Genomic DNA, 27132 nt, shown 5'->3' with positions numbered 1-27132 from the left:
TTGTGATTTTTTGGATTGGAATAAATGCAAAATATTACATCTTGGTAAAACAAACGAGGGCAGGACTTACACTGATTAAAAGTTGGGCCTCGGATAGTGATATGGAACAAAGAGACCGAGGGGTTCAGGTCTTTGAAGTATGTGTCACATGCAGACACGGTGGTTGAGAAAGGGTTTAGCACATTTGCCTTCATTGCTCAGATCTTTGAACCTCGGAGTTGGGACGTTTTGTTGAGGTTGTACAGGGTGTTGTGAGGCCTCTTCTGGAATACTGTGCCCAGTTCTGGTTGTGCTGTTATAGGAAGGATATTATTAAATCGGAGCAGGTTCAGAAGAGATTTACCAGGATGGTGATGGGAACGGAGGGATTGATTTATAAGCAGAGTCTGGATAGGCTGGGTCCTTTTTCACTGGAGCACAGGAGGCTGAGGGGTTACCTTATTAGAGGTTTATAAAATCCTAAAGAGTTTCAGTAATGTGAACAGCAGGTGCCCTTTCCAGGAGGGGGCGCGATTGAAGATTGGGGACATACTTTTTAACGTAAGAAAAGGAAGGCTTTAAAAAGAAGTTCCGGATTTTATTTTTTGTTTTTGCACAGAGAGTGGTTCACATGTGGAATAAACTTGCAGAGGACGTGGCAGCTGTGAATACAATTACAATTTCAGGGTAGCACAGTGGCTCAACGGTTAGCACTGCTACCTCTCAGCGCCAGGGACATAGGCTTAATTCCTGTATTGGGTCACTGTCCATGTGGAGTTTGCATATTCCTCCCCATGTCAGCGTGGGTTCCTCCAGGTGCTCCCGTTTCCTTCCACAATCCACAGATGTACAGGGTAGGTGAACTGGCTGCGCTCAATTGCCCATAGTGTTCAGGAATGATTGAGTTGAGTGAATTAGTCAGGGGTAAATGTAGAGCAAAAGGGTAGGGGAATGGGATTCTAATAGGAAAAAAACATTTGGACCCATATATCAATAGGGAATGCGAGGATGGACTTGGACCAAGTGGAGGCAGATGCGATTAGTTCAGTTCGAATTTATGGTCGACACGGACCGGTTGGACCACAGGGTCTGTGTCGATGCTGTATAACTTTATGACTCGTTACCTCTGTAAATTCCTCTATGCTTGGAACTCTCCCTATCAGTGCCACCTCATCCAGCCTTACAAATCCTCCTCATCTCTATAATTCCTCTCCAGCCTCAAAATCCAAAAATCTCTATCACAAATATCTCTATCTCTGTAATATCCTCCATCCTCACAATCCTTTCCAATTTGCATCTCCTCCAGTTTCATTATCCTCCCCATGTCTAATCCCCTCCAGTCTCTCAAAGCTCTGCTAGATGTGCCTTTCTTTATTTCCAGCTTTCAGGATGCCCAATGTTTATTTCTCACTTGATGATGGCCCTTTCCAATTCCTGTGCTGAGCTTCTGAATTTCCTCTTAAACCTCTGCGTCTCACTTTCCTCCCCAAAACATTTACCAGTCATCTATTCTCGTATCACCTTTTCTGACCTGATGTCCAATGCAGCCTGTCATATTCCTATAATAAACATCTCAGCGGTCTACAGAACAGAAAAAGGTCTGGTGGTCCATCGGGTCTGTGAGAAAAAAAACTACCACCGAATTATCCTCATCTATTTTCCATTACTTGTGGAAAAGTGTCATGTATCATGGCATCGCAAGTGCACACTAAATACATCTCAAATGTTTTCGGGATTTCTGTGTCTCCCACCGTCACAGACAGTGAGGTTTAGTGCAACTGTTGCTCGAAGACGACATCACCCGCAGGGATACAGAGCAGCTGTGCAAACCAGAGGTCGCCCAACACATTGGGAAGGATGGCAGGGTCCCTGAGAGGGGGCACAGGAGAGTTACCAGGATGGTTCAAGGAATGGGGGATTTTAGTTGCAGGGACATGGGTGTTGTTAATACATATCAAGACTATCCATCTATAATAGATGGACTCTTGTTCTCAACCTCTCCCCTTGCCTGGGCTGTGGTAACCTTCAGGTTAAACCACCACCAGACGTCTCTCCCTAACGAGAGAGCAGCCCGATGGTCTGGTAGGACAATACTGACGATACCTTTTGCGCAGTGATGCCACTGTACCTCGGGGGTGGAGAGAGGGAATGCTGAATGTGGTGGATGGGACTTCACTCAGGCAGAGTGCTTTTTCTTGGAGGATGTTCACTTTCTTTAACATTGCTGGGAGCTGCACTGATGCAGGCAAGTGGAGAATGTTCCAACACAACCCATGTGTGCCTTATAGACAACAATCAGACATTGGGGAATCTGGGGTTTGGGGAAACTGAGATTGTTCTCCTTGCAGCAAAGGAAATTGAAGGGAGCTGAGAGACAAGTGCTTACAAAACATATACATTAGGATGTTAAACCTTACACTCATCAAAAAAGGATTACTGGACACATATTGAAGATTTCGGGGAGATCTATTGACAGGGTGGTTTGATTCAAAGGAGAATTTTTATGCAGCAAATGGAATTGAGCAGGAACAAAATACTCACACACAGTGCAAATATCCAGGTCCTGATGAATTGAGTAATTCAGTCAGAGTTTTGCGTTACAATTACTGAGATTCCCATCTGAATATCCACCTGTAGTATCCTGTAATACAAGTTTATAAAATCTGTCACTGTCAGGTCAGGTTAGTAACTCACACCATCCCCTCCTCATGGCCCAGGATGACTGTACACATTACTCTTTGTGGAGGTCAGCAGTCAGTTCAGGGGGAAATCTATCTGGGTTTCTATGAGTTTCCACCTTGGGACTTCATGTAACTGAACAGGGCAGATCTTTGACACATGGGACAGAATGTTCCAAGAGTCAGTGAGATGCGGAGAGTAGGATTTGCTTCCTTTTCTTTCCTTCCGTGTTGCCGCTGTGCCTCATCAATAAGACATGGGGAGTGAAAGGTTCATGCAGCTTGATGGGCAAGTTGTCTCCATTCTGACCAATGGGCAGCAAGGTCCTCACAGTTACTCCAAAGAGTCTCTCTGAAAAGACAGCAACTCAGCATGCTTCCCACTGCCCGGTGCTCCCTGGAAATATTTAGAAGAATGAGGGGGGAATCTCCTAGAAATTGCAGAACAGTAAACTTCCAGAAGGATTATAAACTGCATACAGAGAGGGATTCGTTGGAGAAGTCGATAAGTTGGTAAATGGAGCATAACTTGGGATAATGTGAAGTTGTTCATTTTGGAGGAGGTAATAAAAGAACAGAGGACTATTTAAATGGTGGAAACTGTAGAAACCTGCAACACAAAAGGGACCCGTGGGTAACTGTGCAGGAAACAAAGAAGGCTAGCACACAGTTACAACAGGTCATCAGGAAGGGAAAAGGAATATTGTTCCTGATTTCAGGGGATTTGCAGTATAAGAGTTTGGAGTATATATCTGAGAGCCACTTTATATAGTGCAAGTGAGACCACATCTGGAGTAATGAGAGAAGGTTTGGTCCCTTTATTTAAGGAAATACATCACTTCATCTGAAGCATTCAGAGAAGATTGAGTGGGGTGATCCCTGGTTTGCAGGGACTATCTTTTAAGAAAAGGCTGAAGAAGTTGGGACTCGACTCATTGGATTTGGGGGAGAATGAGAGGGGATCTTATTGAAACATATAGGCTTATTAAGGGGTATGACAGGGTAAATACTGAGAGGATGTGTCTCATCATGAGGGAACCTAGAACCAGACTCTGGGTCAGTTGCAGAATCAAGGGTTCTGTTTTAGATGTGCCAACTTTAATGCAACACAGACATGGGTAAGGGGTTTCAGTAGCAATGGAGCTGGGGTGAGGTGGAGAAAAGCAACATTTTAGAGATTGGAATTCCTGGTGTTTGCGATTGTGTAGATGTCTGTTCAGAAGATCACCTTGGGGTCAGAATATGAGAGCAATATTGTGAAGAGTGTAGTTCTGCCTCAGGCATTTCCCAGTGGGGGGGGGGGGGGGGGGGGGAGGGGCTCAGCAGTCAGGGAAAGGAATTTGTAATAGCAACTGAAGGCAATGGATTTAATCATTGCAGTGTTTCATTGGAGGAAATTGCAGCCAATCAAGTTGTAGGCGTGTGGTGAGCTGTTTGATGAATGAGTAACAGTGGAGCAATGGAGAGGGATGATGGGGAGAGAGAGCTGGGCATTGTCAGTGTACATGTGAAACCAATACGATGTCACCTCCTGGCAGTATATAGGTGAGATACAGGAGGGGACAAAGATAGATCCTGGATGGACACCACATATGAAGAATTCAGAAAGGAAAGGGAGAGTGGAGATGGAGCAGGATTTTCCAACAACCTTGATGTCAAATATTAGTTCTTAGCAGAATTGGAGAGAAGGACATAACCAGAAAAGACAGACAGAACAAGGAACATAATTTGTGAATTGGTGAGGGGGAGTGATGAGGAGGAGCCAGACTCCAAAACTGCTATTTTTACATCAGTGACATCACCCAACTCCACCCTAGTCTCAGCTCATTTACTGAAATACTCATCCATCCTTGTGTTATCTCTAGACTTCGTTATCCAAACACAGTCCTGGCCAGCCTCCCACATTCAACTTACATATAATCTCAAGAATATCTATAAATCTACTGCCCAAGTGTTCACTTGTACCAAAACTTGCTGATTCATCAAAAGGCTCCTATTTACAAGCAACAATTTAAAATTCTCTCCCTTGATGTAATTCCTGGCTGTGAACATCCCTGTCTCCCTGCACCACACAACCTGTGAGACCTCGACAACTCATTTTCTTTCAGACTCCCAAAGATGCATTTATTCATTGCTTCACCGGTCTGGCTGTTTCGACACGGTCAAGGCAACACAATCTGGAAATCGCACCCTGACCCTCTCAGACCTGCTTTCCTCTTTTAAAGTATTCCTGAAAACCTGCTTATTTGGCAATACTTTTGATCACCTGACCTAATATCCCCATCTGTGGCCTTATGTCAGAAATTCTCAACTTCTGTGAAATTATAAAAATGATAAAAATACAAACTGTTGTTGATTTGCACACACATTATCAACTCTTCACTGTCGCAGTGAACAATCTGTAACAGCTCTTCCCCAACTACATTGTGGGAGCACCTTCACCACACGAACTGCAGCTGTACAAGGAAGTCAAACATCACCCTCTCCACAGGCAATGGGGCTTTAGCATTAATCACTGGTGTCTGTGGAGAGAGAAACACAGGGAGTGCTAAATGCATTACAGGAAGTGAGAATGTTGCAAAATTTAATGGTCAGAAATGGAAGGAAAATGCACTCTTGTTGAAAACAAGAATTATTCACTGGCAAAGATACTGTGGAAAATTTAGTCCATTTAGAGAGCAGCACATTGTCAGTGGTTGTGCAGCAGAGGAAAATTAACTTACAAAAGGTCTGTGAACGAACAGTAAAACACTAAACAAGCCAAACACCCTGTATCCCAAAACTTTAACTCCCCTTCCCGCTCCACCAAGGACATGCAGGTCCTGGGCCACCTCCACCGCCAAATCCCAGGCATCTGATGCCTCATCGTCTGTGTTCGGATCCTCCAACCACATGGGATCATTGTGGATTTCACCAGTTTCCTCATTTCCACTCCCCCCACCTTATCTCAGATCCAGCCTTCCAACTCAGCACCGTCCTCTTGACCTGTCCTACATGTCCATCTTCCTTCCCACTGATCGGCTGCTGCCTGACCGGCTGTGATTTTCTAGCATCACACCCTTTGACATTGAAAACATCCTGACTCTGACACTGTGTAAATCCTGCCCTATCACAGCCTGCCAGGGAAGGCTGCGCATGCGTCCCCCTGCAGCTTGCCCCTCACAAAGTCGACAGCCACACACGTGTCCTGTGGATCACTGCCCCCAATAAGGATGATGGTGATCACTCATGCCTTTCACCATTTTCTGGTTTGCCACAAACACGGGCCTGAGATTTTCAAATGTGTGTTTTCCGATGTGCACTAAGTTCTGTAAAACGTCTCAGCCCATTCCATTAAAATTTCCTTCCCTTCCTGGTCAATAGATCTTTCCTTAACCGTGCCCTGCACCTTCACACATTTCCATTGGCTTGGTCGCAATAACACTGTGCTGCCAGTGAAGCTTCTCACGTGGTTGAGTATAGCCACGCCCCTCATTCACTCAGATTGGTTGGAGGATCAACCAGCACTGGCTCGTCTTCCAGACCCATCCCCATCATCTTATTGGTCCTGCACTGAGATCAATCACCAGAGGCCCATTGTGGGCTGGAGCATGCTCAGTGTTTCCTGCTTTTGCTGCTATTCATCAGGTATAACAGAGAGGGTTAATTCCTGTTTCTCCTAATGTCAGACATTAACAACAACTTCCTGCATTGTATGGAGCCTTTCACATTGACAATTCTCCTAAAGTGCTTCATGAATGCTGGAAACGTTGACTAAAGAGAACAACTTTAAGATACGTCTTTGAGGAGTACAGAGGGGGTTAGGAATGATATTTAAGAGGATTTTTTTAGATTAGATTACTTAGACAAACCATCCAAAGAGCAACCCACCCAGACCATTCCCCTACATCTAAAACTACGGCAATTTAGTGGCCAATTCACCTAACCCGCACATTTGTGAACTGTGGGAGGAAACCGGAGCACCCACGCAGACATGGGAGAATGTGAAAACTCCACACAGACAGTTGCCTGATGCGGGAATAGAACCTGGGATTCTGGAACTGTGAGGCAGCAGTACTAACCGCTGTGCCACCATGCCTCTGGAGTTCTACCACACCTAGTTGTGAATGGTGATGGACAATTAAACAACTCACTGTAGGAAGCATCACAGATATCCCCACCCTTACTGATGAAGGGACCTCACACACCCATGCACCAGATAAGACAACAGCATTTGCAGAAATCTGCAGCCGGAAGTGCAAAGTGGGATGATCCATCTCAGCCTTCTCCAGTGGTTTCCAACATTACAGATGTAAGTTTTAAGCCAGTTTGATTCATTTTGAATAACATCAGGAAATGGTTAAGTAGTGTAAAGGCTACTGGCCCTGCCAATATTCTGGCAATAATACTGATGGTTTGTGCTCCAGAACTTGCCACCCACCAAACCGAGTACCACTCCAGCACTGGCAGCTACCGACAATGTGGAACATTGCCCAGGCATGTTCAACACAAAAACACAGGGCAATCCAACCCAGGCAATTTCCCTCTATCAGTCCACACTCGATCAGCAGTAAAGTGATGGAAGATGTCATCAACAGGACTATCAAGCTGCAGATGTTCAGCAACAGTCAGCTGAGTGACACTCATTTTAGGCTCCACCACGGCCACTCAGTTCCCGATTGTGGTACCGCCCTGATTCACAATCTGGCAACCAGTTGAATCCCGGAGGTGAGTTGAGGGTGACAGCCCAGTCCCACTCCAAGACCTCTATTTCTAGCTGTGTCTACCCTTGTCTCAGCTCATATACTCTCATCCACCTTGTGTTTTCTCCAGACTTCATTATCCAAACACACTCCTGGCCAGCTTACCATATTCAACCTCCCTGTAATCTCAAGAAATTCTAAATCTCTGCTACCCAAGTACTCCCTCGTACCAAAACTTGTTGATCCATCAAAAGGCTCCTATTCATAATCAACAACATAGAGCCACAGAGATGTACAGCATGGAAACAGACCCTGCAATCCAACCCGTCCATGCCGACCAGATATCCCAACCCAATCTAGTCTCACCTGCCAGCATCAGTCCCACATCCCTCAATTTAAAATTCTCACCCTGGATTCAATTCCTTGTTGTGATCATCCCGAGCTCGCTGCAAAACACACCCTTTGAGACCTCGACAACATTCTCTTCCAGACTCCCAATGATCTGTTAATTCATTACTTCACCTGTGTGGCTGCTTTTACAGTTGCCAAAGCAACAAGGTCTGAAAATCGCAGGCAAAACCTCTCAGGTCTGCTTTCCTCCTTTAAGACATTCCTCAAAACCTGCTTATTTGGCAATGCTTTTGGTCACCTGACCTAATATCATCCTTCTCTGGCCTGATGTCTGAAATTCCCACTAATATTTTTGTGAAATTATAAGCAGGATAATAAAACTACAAACTGTTTTTGATTTGGACATTATCTTCAAATCATCACTGCTGCTGTCATGAATACTCTGTAATCTCTCTTACCCAACCACATTGTGGGCGCACCTTCACCACACAAACTGCAGCTGTACAAGGAAGTCAAACATCACCCACTCCACAGGCAACAGGGCTTTGGCATTTATCACTGGTATCTGTGGAAGGAGAAACACAGTTGATGTTTCAGGGAGTGCAACACGGATTACAGGTAATGAAAATGGTGTAGAATTTGAAAGTCAGAAATGGAAGGAAAATACACTTGCTTATTGGAAAAAATAATTCTTGACTGTCAAAGATTTTCCAGAAAAAAATGAAAAAGCAGCACATGGTCAGGGGCTGAACGGCAGAGAAAATAATAACTTACAAAAATGTCTGTAAAAGTAATCGTAAAATACTAAACAGACCAAATATATACCCATTGTTCAAGACTGAGAAAGCGAGATAATGACAAAGTGGTCATGAGGGAGCCCAGAGATGAAACAGAGCAATATAAGTTGTTATGACCCCACAGTCATAGAGATGTATAGCACCGACACAGACCCGACAGTCTAACTCATCCAAGCCAACCAGGTATCCAAACCTAATCGATTCCCATTTGCCAGCACTTGGCCCATTTCCCTGTAAAAGATTCCTAATCATATCATGTGTCTATTTAGATGCCTTTAACAAAATTTAATTGTACTAGCCTCCACCATTTCCTCTGGCAGCTCATTCCACCCACTGCATGAAAGAGTTGCCCTTTTGGTCACTTTGAAATTTTTCCCCGTTCACCCTAAAGCAATGCCCTCTACTTCTGAACACTCCTACTCCAGGGAAAACACCTTTGTTCATTTACTCTATTCATGCCCCTCATGATTGTATAAATCTCCATAACATCACTGCTCAGCCTCTGGCACTCCAGGGAAAACAGCCCCAGCCTTTTATGCCGCACCCTACAGCTCAAATCCTCCAGCCCGAACAACATCCTTGTAAGTCTTTTTTGAAACCTTTCAAGCTTCACAGCACCCTTCTGATAGGAGGCAGGCCAGAATTGCACACACTATTCCAAAAGTGGCCTAACGAATGTCCTGTACAGCGATATGACCTCCCACATCCTATACTCAATGCTCAAACCAATGAAGGAAAACTTACCAAACACCTTCTTCATCATCCTATGTACCTGCAACTTGACTTGCAAGGATTATGAACCTGCAATCCAAGGTCTCTTTGATCGACAAGCATCTCCAGGGCCTTGCCATTCAGTGTACAAGTCCTGCCCTGATTTGCTTTTCCAAAATGCAACACCTCACATTTATCTAAATTAAACCCCATCTGATCAATATCTCATTGTAATCTGAGGTAACCTACTTCCCTATCCACAATATCTCCAATTTTCTATGATATGCAAACTCATTTACGATACCAAATCATTTAAATGAATGACGACACAAATCCAGAAATAAACATCTATTTTTCAGTGTTTCAATGTGCTCTGAGTAAATCCTGCCCAATGTCTCAGTACCAGGGAAAGGCTGCACATGCGCTTGCTGCATCGTGCCCTCTACAAAGATGGCGGCCACGCACGTGTCCAGTGAGTCGTTGCCCCGAATAAAGATGGCGGCGTGCGCGCAGGCTTGCAGCCGCGCTGAGGCAATTCCCCGTTTACTGCAAACACGAACCTGGGACGTTCAAATTTGTGTTTTCCGACGTGCACATTTTGTTTGTAAAACCTCTCCGCTCTTAGCAACACGGTTTTTCTCCCGTTTTCCTCTGTTTATTTCTTTCCTTGCCGTATCCTTTCGCTCCATAACTTCCTGAGCATTCATGACAGTGACTCTGCGCCGCACCCGAAGGTGATCACGCGGTCTTGTTCCGCCCTACATTCACTTTGAATGGTTGGACCAACCTCCCGCCAGGTCCTCCAGCTTCGCCCACCGTCCTTTCATTAGTCCGGTGACATCAGTCACCCGGGGTCCCTTTGTTGGCTCGAGCATACGCAGTGCGTCCTGCGTTTGCTGATATGTTGGGTAATGTGAGAGTTTACTGAGGGGAAGGACTCCCTTTGCGTGAGCTCTGCAGTAGATTTCCTTTATTCATGGAGGGAATTGTCTGCCTACTCATGACTGCATAGTTGTGATTGTTGAATCAATGCCATCTGAATCGATACATAAACACCCCATTTTTACTCGTTCACAACATCTGAGATCTTTACACATTATATCACGCTCTTCTTTGGAGACAACAAAGTATGAAATGAAGCCTCAAGGAATCGGAGCAGGAGTAGAGCATTCATCCCCTCCAGCTTGTTCCCCCATTCTATCAGATCATGGCTGGGCTAACCCAGACCTCAACACCTCTTTTATGCTTGATCCGCATGGCCCTCAACTGCTCAATATTTCAAAAATCTATCTGCCCTCTTTTAAAATAATTTGAGATAGAATCATAGATTCCCTACTGTGTGGAAACAGGCCCTTCAGCCCAACAAGCCACACTGACGCTCCAAAGAGTAACTCAACCATTCCCCTTCCACATTTAACTTTCACGATTGTTTGGGCTAGAAAATTATAGCCATTCACAGAAAAAAAATTATTTACATTTTTTTAAAATAAAGGTTCCTTTTTGTAATGTCCCCTGGTTTGAGATTTCACTGGTTCGAGAAGATCTAGTCAACATCTACCCTGTCAAGCGCCTCAATCGTTTTTTTTTACATAAGATCACCCCTTTTTTATCAAGATTCTATTGAATAATGTCCTAACCTGCTTATCTATTCTTGGTAGGTCAACCATTTCATCCTCGAAGCAGCTAAGTGAATCCTTTTTTAAATGGTCACAAATGTTGGTTTATCCTTTATTAAATATGGGAGCTAGCATCGTATATACAGTACTCCAAGTGAGGTCTCAGCAACAACCAGTGTGGTTAACCAATTCTCAGTCCATGCTAAGTATGATTCCCCTCTCTTAAGTCCATGCGGACTCTGTCGAATCCTGTCATTGTTCTGTAAGAAACTTGACTGTACTCCAATGTAGTTAGTAAATGTATCTGTATATATTTTCAAAAATCGATCACTTGTAAATGCTGGACCCATGCAATATCAATGAATTAGTGACTCTGAATTTGGGTTATAATTTTTTTTGTTAATTCCTTTTCATACTGTGTTATGCAGACAGCACTAAGCGAGCACTCTTAATTGTGAGTAACTTTGAAAACAATATATTTTAAAAATGACATCCCAAAATGCTACCTCATTATTGTGCAAGGAGGATTTCGCATTCAGTAGTTTGCAGATAAAATTGAACAGATGTTTGCTGCAATTTGGCCAGATTGAAGATTACACCAAAGTTGCAACTCTGCTCTCAAATGTTTACCTTGACACTGCCCAAGGCGATACTGTTGGGACGTCACTTTGCCATTCTTGTTCACCAACTTTATATCCAGGTTTAATGCTACAGTCATTCTCGTGCTTGTAATTTTTGACAACTTCTCTTTTAGGTACATATGTAATTACCATACTGAAATGTTGCACTGAATGGTACCAAATCTGAGATTAGTCTCTAATCTGATTGTAACATGCTCTGACCCTTTTACGTATGTATTGGCATAAGTCTATGCCAGTTATTTTTCTGAAGCCTATGATTCCTGATGAAGGGCTTATGCCCAAAACATCGACTCTCCTGCTTCTCAGATGCTGCCTTTGCTTGCAGTGCTTTTCCAGTATGACACTTTTCGACACTGAAATCCAGTTTCTGCGTCGTCACTTTCTCCTTTGAGTCGATTAAACCAAGAATAATTTTTATTGATCAAAGTGCAATAGGAACCAAATCATGAAATTCAGATATCACACATTTACCCTAATTCTGTGAAGGCTAAGACATTAGCAACTTATTGTCAGTAATTGAAACCATACTGACAAACTCGTGCAGTATCAGTGATTCAGTAACCTTGTATTATGCAGATCGCTGAAATAGTCATTTTTGCATCCACCTTACCCATCTCCTCCTGTTGATTTGTTGTTCTTTTCAAACTTCATGTAATGCCATTCAACTATTGTTAGGTTACATAAAGCTGTGCCATGGGGCAGTACCAATTGGGTCATTACACACCCTTCCAAATTCTACTTTCCTTCTGCTTTGCCTGTATGTTGTAATTCGCGAGTACAAGATCATTGACCAGAAAGATTAATACTGCCTGACCTTTAGAGTGTTTCCAGATATCGCACAGCTGCAGTATTTTGTTTTGCACTCAGCTATTTGTTGTTCTCACTTGTTTCTTTGTGAAAGATTACAAAATTAACATGGATGAATGAACTTACGATTTCTTTAACCAATGTTGGGAGAAAAAACGTCAGTGTTTTAAGTGCTAATAAAGTAAAATAAACTGATACTCAGTAGAAAGGGGTTAAGATGGATATGAAACAAATGCTGGCAAATGGGACTAGATTAATTTAGGATAACTGGTCTACATTGGCAAGTTGGACTGAAGGGTCTGATTGTGTGTTGTACAATTGTGACTTCATTCTCTCAATTATTCAAGAAGTTGAATACTTCGAGGAGGAAAAGGATTTATGCATAAAATGCACCTGAAATGGTGATTGAGGTATATCAAATTCACTTGTTTCATTACGTTTTCCTCTGGATTCTTCAATGACCAAACTTGTTTTGTTATCTGAATAACTATCTATCATGTGATTTATTTCGTACAAAATATTTCGTTAAGATCTAGTGAACTATTAAGAAGTGTTCATCTTTAAAATTTAAGCAGTTTGATTATTAAGCAAGAAAAGGTTAGCGATTTACTCCCATTGAATCATTGCTCTATAAAAGGTGACAAGCTTTTCATCTTTTCTGAGCACTGAATATATGGAAGTCAATTCTGAAGGAAAAAATCCTAGTCAGTAATGTTCCCACATTTGTGGACTAATTGCTTCTGGTCAATCTTCAGGCTATAGAGGCTACGAAAGAAATGAGTTGGCCAAAGTTGGAAACATCATTCGGATGTACTGTGCTCATTGGGGAAACTTGCAGGATCTCTAGAAGAAACACGTGATTCAGAGAGTTTGCAATAAACCTGAACATTGTTATTTTTTTCATAGAGCTTGGGGCCTGTCTGGAGCATCACCGAAGTTAGTATTGTTTGTTAAATTTCCAAACTTGCCAAATTATTGTTGCTAAATGCAGGTGAAACTATCAAAATACATTTCATACTCCCCAGCTAGGAATCTGGTTCCTGTTTGTCGGTCCATACATTTCTATGGATAAGAGATATTTTAAATGTGAGCACTCCATTTAACTATTTGAATTCATCATTGAAGTATTTAAGTCATCTTGCATTCTTAATTTTCGAATTACTCAATGTGATTTTTTGTCCCCCCTGAATTTTCCAAGCACTGGGCAGTTCTGGACTATTCCAAATATTTACAATAGATGCATTTACACTATTGAGGCAACCTGGCAGATTTGAATACCATTCAGGTCGTCAAAAACAATACATAAATAATGTTTTGAATTGCTTACTGTACACCAACAACGTAACCCAAGTACTATTCAAACCACAGATAGTCTCCCAAGGATTCCAAAATCTAAACAGTGCATCCCAGATATGCTCACTATCACCATCTGGGAGCAATGTCCCAAAATGCTCCCAGAATTTAGAAAGCACACACACTGCCCTCCAAAGCTAAATCTGCTGTCACAGGCTTCACTGCTATTGCATACAATGATATTTATTGTCCAGTTCTTTAACGTGACAATGATTTTACAAACAATTTATATAATACTTTAAATCCTGAAGAAATGTGATGTCAGCCCTTTGTAGAAGTGAATGGAAAGTGTGATGTTTGCTTGACCTTTGGCTCTATGTATCAGACCGAACTGAACCTTTAGCAAGATGTGGGATGTTTCCCACACACTTTGTTTAAAAAAGCAAAGATTATGCTCTGAGGTTTAAATGTTCAATCAGGTTAAATAAAAATCCTTCCAAAAATTGAGAGTTTGATTTCAGCTCCTTTAAAGAGACATGTTCTCGGCCTTCAATTTTGTGACATGTGATCATTCTTTGGTAAAGGTGGCTGTGTGCAACACTGCAGGATGTTGTGCTGAAGTGCCTCATTGGGTGGATGAGCTTTATTACTGGTGTAACTTGGCTAATTTTGAGATGGAATGTCACTGTGAGTTAAATCTTGTTTTTAAACCGAGGCGTGCTTGTGTAACTCAAGTGTGGAAACTATGCTCGTGTTTGCATTGAACCTTTCACTTTTGGAGATCAGTATTTTTCCGATGTGTTTTGTAAATAAAGCTCAATATAGAAAGCACAGTGCTGGAAAACCGCAGTTCCAGCAGCATCTCTGAGGGGAATAAAACATTGTAATTCAAAGTCTCATGACCTTTTGTCCGTTCAGACGAAGAGTCAGTAAACTTGAAATGTAACATGTTTTTCTCTTCACCGATGCCCTCAGAACTGCTGAGATTCTCCAGCACTTTGTTTCTGGGGTTCAGATCTCCAGCACCTGCAGTTTATTGTTTTGTTATCGATCATATGATTTGATTTGGGGAGCGAGCCGCAGCAACTGTGATCAACTGGGATAAAACTCCCCAACCATGGAAAACAAACACACAGTTCTTTATACTTTGCAAAACACGACTGTAAATAAGAAATGAAATTAAGCTAAGTGCAAGATGGCATATCACGGGCCTTGTCTCAAACCTGCTACTCATCTTTGAGGACTGACCTGTCAGAATTGTGTTTGCTCCCTTCCTTTGAGATCACAGTCCACAAATGTCCCAGTTCCAATTCCTGGGCCAGGCCCGGTTACCACATTGCAATGGGGTGGGGAGCTTTGTGTCAGCCTGAAGGTTTTGTTAAGAGCAACATTGCAGGTTGAAGTTGACGGTTTTGACTAATATTGCGTCATCAAACTTGGAGGAAATCCTTCCGAATGTATTGATTAACTGCACTGAGCCTGTTTACATGCAGCCCTGTTAGTAGTGCTGTAATATTATAAGTTAAGAATCACACAGCACCAGATTATAGTCCAACAGGTTTAATTGGAAGAACACGAGCTTTCGGACCGCCGTTCCTTCATCAGGTGATTGTGGAGGGCATAATTCTTAGGCACGGAATTTATAGCAATAATTTACAGTGTGATGTAACTGAAATTATCTATTAAAAAATACCTTGATTGTCTGCTGAGTCTTTCACCTGTTCAAATACCATGATAGTTTCACTTCTTTCATGTGTAAATCACAAAATCCTTTTTTAAAAACTTGCATTCCTGACAGTGGCACACCCAATCAGTCACTGTATTATTCACTGCACAGTCTCAACAAAGGAATGAAACTGGATGAACCACATTACATCTACCAATGCACCAGAAAATACAACAACACAATCAGCCCTCTTGACCCTGCAACTTCTGCCTCACTGTGGGCCAACAACAGCAGCAGAACTGCTGTTTATGGAGTTCAACCTCGATAAATGCGAGGTGATGCATTTTGAAAGGTTGAATTTGAAAGCTGAGTCCAGGATTAAGGATAGGATTCTTGGCAGCGTGGAGGAACAAAGGGATAATGGTTTGCAGGTACATAGATCCCTTAAAATGGCCACCCAAGTGGCCAGGGTTGTTAAGAAAGCATATGGTGTTTTGGCTTTCATTAACAGGGGGATTGAGTTTAAGAGATGTGAGACCTTGTTGCAGCTCTATAAAACTTTGATTAGACCTCACTTGGAATACTGCGTCCACTTCTGGTCACCCTATTATAAGAAAGATGTGGATGCTTTGGAGAGGGTTCAGAGGAGGTTTACCAGGATGCTGCCTGGACTGGAGGGCTTACCTTATGAGGAGAGGTTGACTGAGCTCGGACTTTTTTCATTAGAGAAAAGGAGGAGAAGAGGGGACCTAATTGAGGTATACAAGATAATGAGAGGCATAGATAGAGTCGACAGCCAAAGCCTATTTCCCAGGGCAGTAATGACTAATGTGAGGGGTCATAGTTTTAAGCTAGTTGGAGGAAAGTATAGAGGGATGTCAGAGGTGGGTTTTTTACGCAGAGAGTTGTGAGAGCATGGAATGCGTTGCCAGCAGCAGTTGTGGAGCCAGGGTCATTGGCGACATTTAAGAGACTCTTGGACATGCATATGGTCACAGAAATTTAAGGGTGCATTCATGAGGATCAGTGGTCGGCACAACATCGTGGGCTGAATGGCCTGTTCTGTGCTGTACTGTTCTATTTTCTATGTTCGAACTGTACTCCAGCCCAATCTGAAATCTCATGGCTTGGTAAATCCCCCATTCAACCATTAACATCAAGCCAGGGGATCAACCCTAGTTCAATGGAGAGGTCCACAGCGCATGCCAGGAGCAATACCAGGCATACCTAAAAATGTGGTGCCAACCTGGTGAAGCTACCCAACCCGCATGCCAAACAGCGCAAGCAACACCAAATAGAACTGTATGATCCAACAACCAATGGATCAGATCTGAGCTCTGTAGTTATGCCACACCTAGTCAGGAATGGTGATGGGAAATTAAACAACTCACTGCAGGAAGCATCGCAGATATCCCCAACCTTACTGATGGAGGGGTCTCACAACCCATGCAATAGACAAGACAACAGCATTTGCAGCAATCTTCTGCTGGCAGTGCCAACTGGATGAGCCTTCTCCATTGGTTCCTCACATCACAGATGTGAATCGAATTGGTTTAAAACTTATTTCAAATCAGATCAAGAAATGGAGAAGTAGTGTGAAGGCTGTCGGCCCTGCCAACATTATGGCAACAATACTGATGGCTGTGCTCCAGAAATTGCTGCCCACCAGACAAGTACTGCTCCAGCACTGGCACCTACTGCCATTGTGGAACATTTCCCAGGGATGTTCAACACAAAAACGCAGGACAGCGCCAATCCAGCCAATTTCCCTCCATCAGTCGACACTCGCTCAGCAGTGAAGTGATGGAAGGTATCATCAACACTACTGTCACGCAGGTGCTCAGCAATAACCTTCTGTGACACCAAGTTTGGGTTCTGCCAGGGCCATTCAGCTCCTGATCTTGTTACAGAATCAATTCACAAGCTGACAAACAGCTGAATTCCAGAGGTGAGGAGAGGGTGATAGCCCAGTCCCACTCCGTGACCACTATTTCGACTTCAGTGATATCACCTGACCTCACCACAGTCTCAGCTCATTTACTGAAACTCTCATTCATTCATTTTGTAAACTCTAGATTTCATTATCTAAACCCACTCCTGGCCAGCATCCCACAATCACCCTCCCTATAATCTCCAGAATATTGAAAACTCTACCGCCCAAGTGCTCACTTTTACCAGAACTTGCTGATCCATCAAAAGGCTCCCATTTATAAGCAACAATAATTTACTTTCACATCCTTGACTTAATTCCTGGCTGTAATCATTCCTATCTTCCTGCAACACACACCCTTTCATATCTCAATAACTCATTTTAGTTTAGACTCCCAATGATGTGTTTATTTTTGAGTTCAGCTGTGTGACTGTTTCGACAGATTCCAAGGCAAAACGGGGTCTGGAATTCCCACCCTCTAAGATATGCTTTCCCCCTTTAAGGCATTCCTGAAAAAAATGCTTATTTGGCAATGGTTTTGGTCATTGGACATAATATTCTCCTGCTGTGGCCTTATGTCAGAAGTTCTCAATATTTTTGTGATATTAAAAACATATTTATTTGTACAGATATCTTCTACTTTTCACTATCGCTGAGTGAATAATCTGTAATGTCTCTTGCCCAACCATGTTGTGGGAGCACCTTCACCATTCAAACTGCAGCTGTACAAGGAAGTCAAACATCGCCCTCTCCACAAGCAACACGACTTTGGCAATGATCACTGGTATCTGTGGAAGGAGAAATACACACCATGTTTCAGGGAGTGCAATATGAATTATAGGGAGTGAAAACGGTGCAGAATTTGACTCTCAGAAATGGAAGAAAAATCCACTCACTATTGGAAAAAATTCTTGACTGTCAAAGATATTGTGGAAAAAAATAACCTGATAATGGAGCAGCATACGGTCAGGAGTCGGTCAACAGTGGACAATCCATTTATGAAAAGGTCTGTGAACGTAGGAGTAAAATACTAAACATGGCAAAAATACACATGTCAGACTGAGGAAGCTAGATAATGAACAAGTGGACATCAAGGAGCCCAGAGGTGAATGAGAGCAGTGTTCACTTTTATGATCCCACAGTCAGAGATGTCTAGCACAAAAACAGACTCTTCAGTCCAACCCATCAATGCAAACCAGATATTTTAACCTAAACTATTCCCATTTGCCAGCACTTGACCGACATCCCTCTGAACCCTTCCTATTGAAATGACTTTTAAATGTTACAATTTTGGTTGCCCTTTAGGCTCCTTTTGAATTTTCCCCTCTCACCCTAAACATATATATCCTCTAGTTCTGGGCTCCACCACCACAGGGTAAGCACCTTGTCTATTTACGCTATCCATGCCCCTCACGATTTTATAAACCTCTTCAACATCACACCTCAGCTTATGACACTGCAGGGAAAATGGCCCCATCCTTTTATGCCTCTCCCTGCAACGCAAATCCTCCAAACCTGGCAACATCCTTAAAAAATCAATTCTCAAACCTTTCATGTTTCAGTGCCTCTTTCTGATAAGAGGGAGACCAGAATTCCAAAAGTGGCCCAACCAATGTCCTGTACAACTCCTTTATTCAATGCTCTGACCAACGAAGGGAAGAATCCCAAACAATTTCTTCACTATCCTATCTACCTGTGACTCTACTTTCAAGGAACTATGAACATGCACTCCAAGGTCTCTTTGTTCAGCAAGACTCTCCAAGACCTTACAATTCAGTGTGAGTCCTGCTCTGATTTGGTTTTCTAAAATGCAGCACCTCACATTTATCTTAATTAAACCCTATCTGCCACTCCGCAGTGAAGGGCAATTCTCACTTTCAACCTACTGGCAGCTTCGTTTCCCCCTAACACAACTTAGAGGCCGTGGCCCTGATGCCAACTCCCTTTTGTGTCGAGCTGGTACAAATGGAATCCCCACGGTATTGTTGGGCATGATAGTGGGCTCACATCACATCGTCTCCATCACATCCCAGGCAAGGGGCACCGAGGCTCCCTCCTTTACCTCCGCCTGTAACCAGCTCAGATGCTGAAACTAACCTGTGAGATTTACTGCTATACCCACTTGTCCTGTCATCTTCAATAATCTGTTCTGATATACACTCTGGGCCTTCTGTTCCTGCACCTCCTTTATAACGGTACAACCTGTTTTATATTGTCTTTCAATGTCCTTCCTACCAAAGAGCATCACCTCACACTGCGCTGCATTGATCCTCATCTGCCATACACCTGAACACTACACCAACATATAACTTTACTGTTGGAGTTCCACACGTCCTCAACAAACTTCACAATTCTTTCAGGTTTAGTATCTGCAAATATTGAAATTGTCATACAGTCACACTCCACCCAAAAATACTGACACACACCAGGCAGAGCGAGTGAAATATTGACACACTCTCCATGTCTGTATTACTGTCAATGTATAGTGAGTGCCTCTATGTGTCTGTATTCGTGTGTGTATCTGTGTGGGGCAGGTCTGGAAGTCTCTGTGATGTTTAAAGTGATGTAATATCTCACGATATGAGTTCTGAGTAAGGATCACTCGATTCAAAACGTCAACTTTCATTTTTGTCCAAAGCTGCTTCTAGAGCTGCGGAGATTTCAGTTGTTGTCAATCTCTGTTGTACCCCCATCCCGATCCCCCATCCCACTGTAATCGTGATGCTGAAGTGTGTACACGATCAGGGATTCAGTCTGGGAGGGAGAGAGGGAGGGCAGCAGCTCACAGCACAATCCAACCTGAATTTTGATTGCGCCAAGCCCAAACACACACGCATACACACGCAGGTGAACATACACACACGCACATGCACATGCACACACTAGGTTGGTTTGGAGATGATTGTCATTGTACTTAGGCCCACAGAGTGGAACATGTTCATGTGCAGAAATGTCTGCGCTCCTTCTGCAATGTGGAAATGGTTTGTCACTGGGTAGTATTTACAACACACAGTGTAAACATTAAAGTATATTTCCAGTGCAATTATATCCAAGCAATTCCGAGTGAGCCACTTTCCAAGGCAATGAGATTAATTTTAATGCACTTCCAGTAACTTGGAAGTTTTAATGTTTTACTCTTACATGTGAGAAAGGACGGGAAAGACCTAAACCAGACCAACAGAGTGTGGGATTGTATCACTTTAAAGAAAAGTGGGAAAGGGAAAGGAAGGGAGAGTGGTTTTGACCCAGTTTCAGTGATTCACACCAAAAACAAGAAGAGTTTCCATTGACCAGAGATGCACAGACAGTGATCCACACAGTAATGCAGAAACACGTGTAACTAGCACAGAGCGATAGACATGCACACAGAGGTTAACAGAGACATATATAGAAACACAGGAATAGACCAACACGAACAGAAATATGCAGACATATACTTGGACATGCAAACACACGTAGAGTCATCGAGTTATACAGGGTATTTGCAAACAGGCCTATCAGCCCATAAAGTCCCTGCTGACCATAATCCCAAACTAAACCAGTCCCACCTGCCTGCGCTTGGCCCAGATTTGTCCAAATGTTTTCTTATTCTTGAACTTAATGCTTAATTCTTGTACTTAACCAAATGCGTTTTAAATGCTATAACTTTACCCACAATCTATCACTTCCTCAGGAATTTCATTCCCTTCAAGAACCACATGCTGTGTAAAAAATGAATCTCCTCACAGGTAATGATCAGTTGGACCAATAAATTTGTAGGAAGCTAAGGAAGTGATTGTTGGGTCCCTTGCTGAAATGTTGTTTTCATCAATAGACACAGGTGAGATGCTGGAAGTCATGAGTTTGACTAAAGTTTTGCTATTAAAGAAAATGGAAAGAAAAATCCAAGAACTATAGATTGGGGAGCCTGACATCAGCGGTGGGCATGGTGTTGGAGGGAATCATGAGTTACCTGATTTACATGCATTTGGAAAGGCAAGGACTGCTTAGGGATAGGCACAAGTGAGGATTGCAGATGCAGGAGATCAGAGTCGTGATGAGAGTGGTACTGGAAAAGCACAGCAGGTCAGACAGCAGCTGACGAACAGGAAAATCGGCGATATGGACAAATGCTCTTTATCTGGATAGTGAAATAGAGTTGTGTGGATAATCATGTCTCACTAATTTGATTTTGTTTTTGTTGAGAAGGAACGGACAGGATTGATGATAGCAGAACACTGGATGTGACTGATATGGACTTCAGTTAGGCATTCGATATAGCTTCACATGGAGACTGGTTAGCAAGATTAGATCACATGGAGTACAGGGAGAATTACCCAGTTGGATATAGAACTGTCTCAAAGGTAGAGGACAGAGGGTGGTCTTCGAGGTTTGCTTTGCAGACTGGAGGCCTGTGACCAGTGGAGGATCACAAGGATCATTGCTGGGTCTGCGCTTTTTCGTCATTTATATAAATGATTTCGATATGAACATAGGAGAATTAGTAAGTTTGCAGATGACATCAAAATTGGAGGTATAGTGGCCAGCAAAGAAGGTTACTTCAGATTACGACGGGATTTTAATCAGATGGGCCAATGGACCGAGGAGTGGCAGACAGAGTTTAATTTAGATAAATATGAGATGCTGCATATTGGAAAGGCAATCAGAGCAAGACTTGTACACTTACTGGTAAAATACTGGGGAGTGTTGCTGAACAGAATGACCTCAGAACAAGTTTATAGTTCCTTGAAAGTGGATTTGCAGGTAGATAGGACACTGAAGAATGTACTTGATATGTTATTGGTTAAGTGCATTGTGTATATGCGTTAGGAGACTGGATTGCGACTGTACAGGACATTGGTTCGGCCACTTTTGGAATACGGAATGCAATTCTGATCTCCCTGCTCTGTAGGAAGGATGTTCTCAAACTTGAAAAGGTTCAAGAAGGGCTTACACTGAGGTTGCCATGGTTGGAGGGTTTGAGTTACAGGGAGAGACTGAATATGCTGAGCCTGTTTTCGCTGGAGAATCAGAGGATGAGGGTTGATATTAGATGTTAGTAAAATCATGGGTGCAACGGATAGCGTGAATAGCCTAGTTCTTTTCCCTAGGGTAGTGGAGTCAAAAACTAAATGGCAAAGATTTAAGGTGGGATAGGAAAGACAAAAACGGGGTCTAATCGGCAACATCTTCATGTAGAGGATGGTCCATGTGTAATGAGCTGCCACAGGAAGGTATTGAGGGTGGCACAATTACAACATTTAACAGACATCTGGATGGACAGATGAATGGGAAAGGTTTAGATGGAAATTGACCAAATGCGAGAAAATGGGAGGAGAATAATTTTTGCTATCTGCTTAGCATGGACACGTTGGACCAAAGGGTCTGTTTCCATGCTATACAGCTCTATGACGCTATGTCCTTTAAGAAACTTCCTCCACTTATCTTAAAACAATTCCTCACTCGAGGAAAAACCTCTGCAAGGCTACCTCTCAGCCTCCTACACTCCAGTAGAAAACGTACGAGTCTGTTGAGCCTGTCCTTATAATTCAAACACTTCATTCCCAGCAACATCCTGATAAACCTCTTCTGAACTCTCCCGAACTTGATAATAGTCTCGATATAACAGGGCGACCAGAACTGCACACAGTCCTCCAGGACACGCCTTACGAATATCCTGTGCAACGTCAACATACCGTCCCAACTCCTGTACTCAAAGGACTGTCCACTGTTATTTGTCATTTCTGTAAATGATTTGGATGTGAACATAGGAGATATAGCTTTTAAATTTGCAGATTGACACGAAAATTAGAGGTGCAGTGAACAGATAAGAACGCTACCACAGAGTCAAATGGAATCTTGTTCAGATGGGCCAATGGACTGAGGAGTGGCAGTAGAAGATATATTTAGATAAATGCGAGGTGCTACATTTTGGAAAAGGAAATCAGAGCAGGACTTATACACTTAATTATAAAGTCCTGGAGTGTTGCTGAACAAAGAGATCTTGGAGTACAGGGTCATATTTCCTCGAAAGTAGAGTTGCAGGTAGATAGGATAGTGAAGCAGGTGTTTAATATGCTTTCCATTATTGTTCAAACCACTGAGTACGAGAGTTGAGAGGTTACATTGCGGCTGGACATGATATTGGTTAGGCCACTTTTGCAATATTGCGTACAATTCTGGTCTCATTCCTATCGGAAAGATGTTGTGAAACTTGGAAGGGTTCAGAAAAGATTTACAAAGATGTTGCCAGGGCTGGAGGATTTGAGCTGTAGGGAGAGCCGGAATAAGCTGGGGCTGCTTTCCCTGAATCATTAGAGGCTGAAAGGTGACAGAGGTTTATAAAATCATGAGAGGCATGCATAGGGTAAATAGACAATGTCTTTTCCCCGGGGTGGGCGAGACAACAACTAGAGGGCATAGGTTTAAGATGAGAGTGGAAAGATTTCAAAGGGACCTCAGTGGTAATTTTTATACATAGACGGTGGTATGTGTATGGAATGAGTTGCCAGAGGCTGGTCAAATTAAAGTATTAAAAAGACATCTGGATGAGTATATAAATAGGAAGGATTCAGAGGGATATGGACCATTTTTGGCAAAATTGACAAGATTAGGTTAGGCTATCTGGTCGACATGGACAAGTTGTACCAGAGGGTACGTTTCCGTGCGGTACATCTCTATGATTCTATGTCTATATAATGAAGGGCATCAAGTCAAACACCTTCATAACCACCCTGTCTATGAATGAAGCAAACTTCAATGAATTATGCCCGAACCCCTAGGTTGCTCTGTTCTACAACACTACCAATGACTCAGCATTTGTGGGCGGCACGGTGGCGCGGTGGTTAGCACTGCTGCCTCACAGCGCCAGAGACCCGGGCTCAATTCCCACCTCAGGCGACTGACTGTGTGGAGTTTGCACATTCTCCCTGTGTCTGCGTGGGTTTCCTCCGGGTGCTCCAGTTTCCTCCCACAGACAAAGATGTGCAGGCCAGGTGAATTGGCCATGCTAAATTGCCCGTAGTGTTAGGTAAGGGGTAAATGTAATGTTATGGGTGGGTTGCGCTTCGGTGGGGCGGTGTGGACTTGTTGGGCCGAATGGCCTGTTTCCACACTGTAATGTAATCTAATCTATTTAATTGTATACGTGTTTTTTTTAGTTTGTTTTACCAAAGTACAATACCTTGCGTTTATCAACATTAAACTCCATTTGCAATTCTTTAGCCTAGTGAGTGATAATACTGGGGAAGGAAGGCTGGAATGTAATCAGTTACCTTGTACCATTTAATGGTTTTAGGAAGAGGGCAGTCACACGTGAGAGCTGGGAAACAGTGATCGGCGTTTCAGGCCAGAAATTATGCCCTGTTTTTGTCTCTGATGTTCAGTATTGATATCTATTCGAGTTACTTCACAGTGCAGTGTGGGTCTGCAGGATTTCATTCCCTCATTTTGCAAACTACAGATAATAGCCATTTTATCTGGAAATAATAGCCAAGTATTTAAAGATGTTCATAGTTTATCTCGAAGGCAGAGCACATAAACTCGACATCCTACAGTTGAGGCAAGTATCTTGCATTTTTTAGCAACGTTCTTATTTTAACTGGGTAATTCAGTAAAGTGAATCAGATTTCAATGGATCCATGCCGATCTGAAAGCTGGCATTTAAAGTTTAAAAAAATTGGGCATGGTTTAGATATTGTGTAGTCGGTAGTATCCCTGCCTCTGAGGCAGAACTCTGTATTCTATTCCAATTCCTGAACTTGTCTGGTAGTGTCCCTAGCTCGAGACCAGATTGTCTGGATTCAGGTGCAGCATGACAAGAAAGGCTGATGAACAAACACACAGGAGAATAATGTTGCAACTTATGGGGCTATTGTGGAGATGTGGTACTGTCCTTAACTCTGGCCCTCTAAATTCCAATCCTACTAGGGGTGCTTTATAATATGCCTGAACGCGTTGACTAACATGATTTTAAAATTGTGGTTTGATCTAGGTGAAAGAGGTGTCATTATCGAATTTCACAACTTAATCCCCAGATGACTGAAAGCACAGACCCTGAGTGGGAGGCACATTTGCACATTCTAGAGGTTTATAAATTCAGGAAGTGCATGTTTAGGGGTGAGTAGTGAAGATCGTTTCCCCATGATTGGAAGTCCAACATTAGAAGGCATAGATTTAATGTGAGAGGGGAATGATTTTAAAGTGACCTCGGGACAACTTTTACACTCAGAAAGTGGAGCGTGTACATAATGAACTGCCAGAAGAAGTGTTGGAGGTTGGTATAATTACAACAGTTAAAAGGCACCCAGATTGATATATTAATATGAAGGATTTAGAGAGCTGGCAAATAGATTAGATTCCCTACAGTATAGCACAAGTCCACACCAATCCTCTGAAGAGTTACCCACCCAGAAGCATCTCACTATATTTACCCCTGACTAATGCACCTGACATTATGTGTTATTTAGCATGGCCAATTCACATAACCAGCACAACTTTGGACTGTGGGAGGAAACCCACGCATACACAGCGAGAATATGCAAATTCCACAAAGTCTGTCACCTGAGCCAGCAATCAAACCCAGGTTTGTTGGTACTGTGAGGCAGTAGTTGCTAATCACTGAGCCACTGCACCAACCCAAGTAAGGCACGATTAATTTCAGAAATCAGGTTGGCATGGACGAGTTGGTCAAAAGTGTTTGCTGCCGTGCTGTACAACTCTTAAGATTCATTAAGTCATCTGATCTAGTTCCCTGTGTAATCTTCATTGTCCACTATATAGCCAAACTTGGTTTTATCCACAATCTTTCTAACCACGCCTTCTACAATTATCATCTGAATCATTTGCCTAAATGTCAAACAAAAATGGATTGTCCCTGTAGAACACCACGTGCACAGTGTCACAAAGCTGGTCCCTTTTCTCTAAAAGCTTCCTTTTCTCAAAGATACTGTTTCCTTGATGTTTTATTTCCAGAGGGGTCATAAATAGTTCCCGGCTCCAAGGTGATTGGTTTGGTACAGAAATTAAACGGTTTTGTGATTAAAGGTACAATGAAAGGGGAGTGGTCAGCTCTCGAGGTGAGCAGTTCAGTCCTGAACCAGTTTGTAGTTTAGCTGTGTGGACAGGCTCTCTCTCTCTCTCTCTCTCTCTCTCTCTCTCTCTCTCTCTCTCTCTCTCTCTCTCTCTCTCTCTCTCTCTCTCTCCCTTTCTCTCTCTCCCCTCTCTCTCTCTCAGTCTCTGTCTCTCTCTCTCTCCTTCTGCCCTTCTAACTTTAACCTATAAGCATTTGTTCCATTTTTAAGGGGGGTTTGCTTATTGGGATGGCTGTGTACTTCCAGAACAGCTAATTAAGTCTAGCTTGAATAGATTGAGTTCTTAAGGGTTTCTTTATTGTGTTGTTTGTGTTTCATTATGTAGTTTTGTGAATTTTCTTTTTGTCTATTTTAAAACCTGATAATTTTCACTGTGCACTTTCTGAAACAAATTACAAAGTTATGGTCTGCGCTGCCTGCTCAAGAATATTTTGAGCGGCCTTGTCTCGTCCATAACAACAGGCCTCCAGTTTGAAAAACACCCCTCCTCAATAATGCTGTCTCCTGTGATTAGTTAAACACACGCACACATACACAGACACGTACACGACACACACACACACTCACACATACACATGCACCCAGACACACACACAGAGACACACAGACACATACACAGACACACACACAGAGACGACACATGCACACAAACACACACGGACCCACAAAGAAACGCAAACACACCAAAATACACACACACTGTCAGACACACACATACAGACACACACGTGCATGCGCGTGCCACACATTCACACATCATAGTGTCTTTAGGATATAACTCGATAAGTTATGATTAAAGATGGGCTCAAGGCTTGTTGTGAGAGGGTAGTAGAACTGGCTTAAAAGACATGTCAGCCATGATCAAAAGTTCAGTAGACTGGATGGGCTAAATGGCCTTTTTACTGCTCTA

At 42.8% G+C, this 27132-nt stretch overlaps 1 long non-coding RNA gene across 1 annotated transcript; it reads right to left on the bottom strand.

Annotated features, from left to right (window-relative positions):
• Nucleotides 1-187: 187 nt before the first annotated feature.
• LOC148148158 (uncharacterized) lies at nucleotides 188-9790 on the bottom strand. The gene is made up of 4 exons (XR_015759325.1): nucleotides 9759-9790; nucleotides 5005-5179; nucleotides 2521-2620; nucleotides 188-292 (listed from the first exon to the last, which is right to left on the bottom strand). It is a non-coding gene; the product is annotated as an uncharacterized LOC148148158 (long non-coding RNA).
• Nucleotides 9791-27132: the final 17342 nt, after the last annotated feature.

The sequence above is a fragment of the Chiloscyllium plagiosum genome, unplaced genomic scaffold, assembly GCF_037043375.1.
Source record: "Chiloscyllium plagiosum isolate Xiang-an unplaced genomic scaffold, Cpla_swu_hap1 HiC_scaffold_14, whole genome shotgun sequence".
Taxonomy (NCBI): domain Eukaryota; kingdom Metazoa; phylum Chordata; class Chondrichthyes; order Orectolobiformes; family Hemiscylliidae; genus Chiloscyllium; species Chiloscyllium plagiosum.
This window is presented reverse-complemented; position numbering and strand designations above follow the sequence as displayed.